We start from the raw sequence: 4,613 nt of genomic DNA, 5'->3' as shown, positions 1-4,613 counted from the left end.
TAGGGTTGTTGTCCTGTTGGAAGGTGAACCTTCACGCCAGTCTGACGTCCTGAGCGCTCTGGAGCAGGTTTTCATCAAGGATCTCTCTGTACTTTGCTCTGTTCATCTTTCCCTCGATCCTGACTAGTCTCCCAGCCCTGCCGCTGAAAAACATCCCCCCCAGCATGATGCTGCCACCACCATACTTCACCGTAGGGATGGTGCCAGGTTTCCTCCAGACGTGACGCTTGGCATTCAGGCTAAAGAGTTCAATTGGTTTCATCAAACCAGAGAATCTTGTTTCTCATGGTCTGAGAGTCTTTAGGTGCCTTTTGGCAAACTCCTAGTGGGCTGTCATGTGCCTTTTACTGAGGAGTGGCTTCCGTCTGGCCACTCTACCATAATGCCTGATTGCTGGAGTGCTGCAGAGATGGTTGCCCTTCTGGAAGGTTCTCCCATCTCCACAGAGGAACTCTGGAACTCAGTCGGAGTGTCCATCGGTTTCTTGGTCACCTCCCTGACCAAGGCCCTTCTCCCCCGATTGCTCAGTTTGGCCGGGCGGCCAGATCCAGGAAGAGTCTTAGTGGTTCCAAACTTCTTCCATTTAAGAATGATGGAGGTCACTGTGTTCTTGGGGAAATGTTTCAGTACCCTTCCCCAGATCTGTGCTTTGACACAATCCTGTCTCGGAACTCTACGGACAATTCCTTTGACCTCATGGCTTGGTTTTTGCTCTGAAATGCATTGTCAATTGTGGGACCTTATATAGACAGTTGTGTGCCTTTCCAAATCATTTCCAATCAATTGAATTTATGACAGGTGGACTCCAATCAAGTTGTAGAAACATTTCAAGGATGATCAATGGAAACAGGATGCACCTGAGCTCAATTTCGAGTCTCAAAGCAAAGACATGTCTTATATGGGCAGAAAGCTTAAATTATTGTTATTCTAACTGCACTGTCCAATTTACAGTAGATATTACAGTGAAAAAAGTCCATGCTATTGTTTGAGGAGAGAGCACAACAACAGAAAACGTATCATGTTAACTGGTTTGATACATTCACCACTGAGGTACATAATGTACTTACATTGAGTAATCTTGCTCTTATTTGTCATCCTGAGGGTCCCATAGATAAAATATATCATAGTATTGTTTGATAAAATCCATTTTTAAAATCAAATGTAGGAATTGGATTCTACAATTTGAACCCTTGCTGTCTCTGGCTCCACACCCACCCCGCCCGGCCATCTAGATGTGTGAAAGTTAGTGTATAAGCTAATGATCCATCATGTATGACATTCCTGGGAGTGTGTAAACTTACATTTTGTATTACCATATCATTTTTGTATGTTCTCTATAGTTAATGACTTGAAAATGTATCAATTGACCAATTTCGCACATTTGGGCAGACTTCAGTGGATCAATCTGAAACTTTGCCCACACATTGCTGTCATCTAGTGGCCAAAATCTAAATTGTGCCTAAACTGCAATATTATATTGTGGCCTTTCTCTTGCATTTCAAAGATGATTGAACACAAAACTAAATAGAAAACGCATGTTTTTTTGTTTGTATTATCTTTAACCAGATCTAATGTGTTATATTCTCCTACATTAGTTTCACATTTCCACAAACTTCAAAGTGTTTCCTTTCAAATGGTATCAATAATATGCATGTCCTTGCTTCAGGTCCTGAGCTACAGGCAGTTAGATTTGGGTATGTCATTTTAAGCGAAAATTGAAAAAAAAGGTCAGATCCTTAAAAGGTTAATCAATTTTAGAATAAGGCTGTAACGTAACAAAATGTGGAAAAAGTCAAGGGGTCTGAATACTTTCTGAATGCACTTTATCTGCCTAAATACAGGAAACACTGACATAAAGTGTCTTAAAAGGGTTGGGCTGCCAGAACAGCTTCAGTGCGCCTTGTTATTGATTCTACAAGTAGACCCAAACCATGCCAGGAAAATGCACTCCACACCATAAAGTTTACTTTGTATCCCTTGTTTACTCAAGTGTTTCCTTTATTTTGGCAGTTACCAGTATGCCTACAGTCGGGAAGGCCGCAGTTTGGGTAGCATGCCCTCAAATTATACAGCTTGTTGCGTTGTGGTGATAGATATGTATTCCATAGAAGGGTTTTGTAACCTCTTACCCTGGCAATTGGACTGTTAAACTCATGGGTACGCTAGCAATGGATGCCAGTCCTGACTTGAATGGGAACTGCCATCTATGGATTATATTTCTATGGTTGGTTGCAGCTGTCAGTTTGCCTTTTGCATATTCCAAAATACAATGGTGGGAAAAACGTAGGCCTAAAGTTTGGAAAGCAAATTCCTACTGCTGAAAAGATAAGACTAATCTGTCTGTAGAACCAATAGAAGAAAAACATATCTCAACAACTCCCAATTTTTTGCTAATAGCAGCATTGTTTTTCAAAGTAGATCTTGATATAGGCTATTGCCACAATGAGCACATCAGCCATCACTGTGAGTAGCCTTATGGCTTCATCTTCATCATTAGGTGAGTCAGTGTGCCACTGGACATTGTATTTAGTAGCCTACTGTAGCCTATGATATATATATATATGTATATAGCCTGTACATTTTCTCCTAATATTGTGCAATCTGTGCGATATATACACTGCTCAAAAAAATAAAGGGAACACTTAAACAACACAATGTAACTCCAAGTCAATCACACTTCTGTGAAATCAAACTGTCCACTTAGGAAGCAACACTGATTGACAATACATTTCACATGCTGTTGTGCAAATGGAATAGACAACAGGTGGAAATTATAGGCAATTAGCAAGACACCCCCAATAAAGGACTGGTTTTGCAGGTGGTGACCACAGACCACTTCTCAGTTCCTATGCTTCCTGGCTGATGTTTTGGTCACTTTTGAATGCTGGCGGTGCTTTCACTCTAGTGGTATCATGAGACGGAGTCTACAACCCACACAAGTGGCTCAGGTAGTGCAGCTCATCCAGGATGGCACATCAATGCGAGCTGTGGCAAGAAGGTTTGCTGTGTCTGTCAGCGTAGTGTCCAGAGCATGGAGGCGCTACCAGGAGACAGGCCAGTACATCAGGAGACGTGGAGGAGGCCGTAGGAGGGCAACAACCCAGCAGCAGGACTGCTACCTCCGCCTTTGTGCAAGGAGGAGCAGGAGGAGCACTGCCAGAGCCCTGCAAAATGACCTCCAGCAGGCCACAAATGTGCATGTGTCTGCTCAAATGGTCAGAAACAGACTCCATGAGGGTGATATGAGGGCCCGACGTCCACAGGTGGTGGGGGTTGTGCTTACAGCCCAACACCGTGCAGGACGTTTGGCATTTGCCAGAGAACACCAAGATTGGCAAATTTGCCACTGGCGCCCTGTGCTCTTCACAGATGAAAGCAGGTTCACACTGAGCACATGTGACAGATGTGACAGAGTCTGGAGACGCCGTGGAGAACGTTCTGCTGCCTGCAACATCCTCCAGCATGACCGGTTTGGCGGTGGGTCAGTCATGGTGTGGGGTGGCATTTCTTTGGGGGGCCGCACAGCCCTCCATGTGCTCGCCAGAGGTAGCCTGACTGCCATTAGGTACCGAGATGAGATCCTCAGACCCCTTGTGAGACCATATGCTGGTGCGGTTGGCCCTGGGTTCCTCCTAATGCAAGACAATGCTAGACCTCATGTGGCTGGAGTGTGTCAGCAGTTCCTGCAAGAGGAAGGCATTGATGCTATGGACTGGCCCACCCGTTCCCCAGACCTGAATCCAATTGAGCACATTTGGGACATCATGTCTCGCTCCATCCACCAACGCCACATTGCACCACAGACTGTCCAGGAGTTGGCGGATGCTTTAGTCCAGGTCTGGGAGGAGATCCCTCAGGAGACCATCCGCCACCTCATCAGGAGCATGCCCAGGCGTTGTAGGGAGGTCATACAGGCACGTGGAGGCCACACACACTACTGAGCCTCATTTTGACTTGTTTTAAGGACATTACATCAAAATTGGATCAGCCTGTAGTGTGGTTTTCCACTTTAATTTTGAGGGTGACTCCAAATCCAGACCTCCATGGGTTGATAAATTTGATTTCCATTGATAATTTTTGTGTGATTTTGTTGTCAGCACATTCAACTATGTAAAGAAAAAAGTATTTAATAAGATGATTTCATTCATTCAGATCTAGGATGTGTTATTTTAGTGTTCCCTTAATTTTTTTGAGCAGTGTATATATTTTTTAAAATTTAATTTAAAAATGTTTTTTATTTTTATTCTCACCAACCTCAGTCCTACCACAGGCAGGAGAGGTTGAGAGCACTGTGCAGCCTCAATTCCCCACAACTTCCTCCTTAGTGCCCCCTGGGTGAAGGCTGGGTAATGAACTGTAACCTGAGAAGGTCCTCTTGACCGACTGTCTGCCCCATCCTCAGTGTGCTGCATGCACACTGGCTACAGTGTGAGGAGACTAGGTTGGGATATCCTTATTTAGTCAGTGAGGAGGAAAGTGGGAGGACCAGCCCAGAAAGCAGTGGGGTTTGGGAAAAGGGTGCCACTGTACAGGGCTGTCAGCACAAACCAATTATTTTGTCAAGCAAAGTGTGACTCTGATTGCTTGCTACCTCTCTGCCAGACTTTTACAAG

The sequence above is a fragment of the Coregonus lavaretus genome, assembly GCF_964263955.1.
Source record: "Coregonus lavaretus genome assembly, chromosome: 10".
NCBI classification, from domain to species: domain Eukaryota; kingdom Metazoa; phylum Chordata; class Actinopteri; order Salmoniformes; family Salmonidae; genus Coregonus; species Coregonus lavaretus.
The sequence above is the reverse complement of the archived record's forward strand: the minus strand, read 5'-3'. Positions refer to the sequence as shown.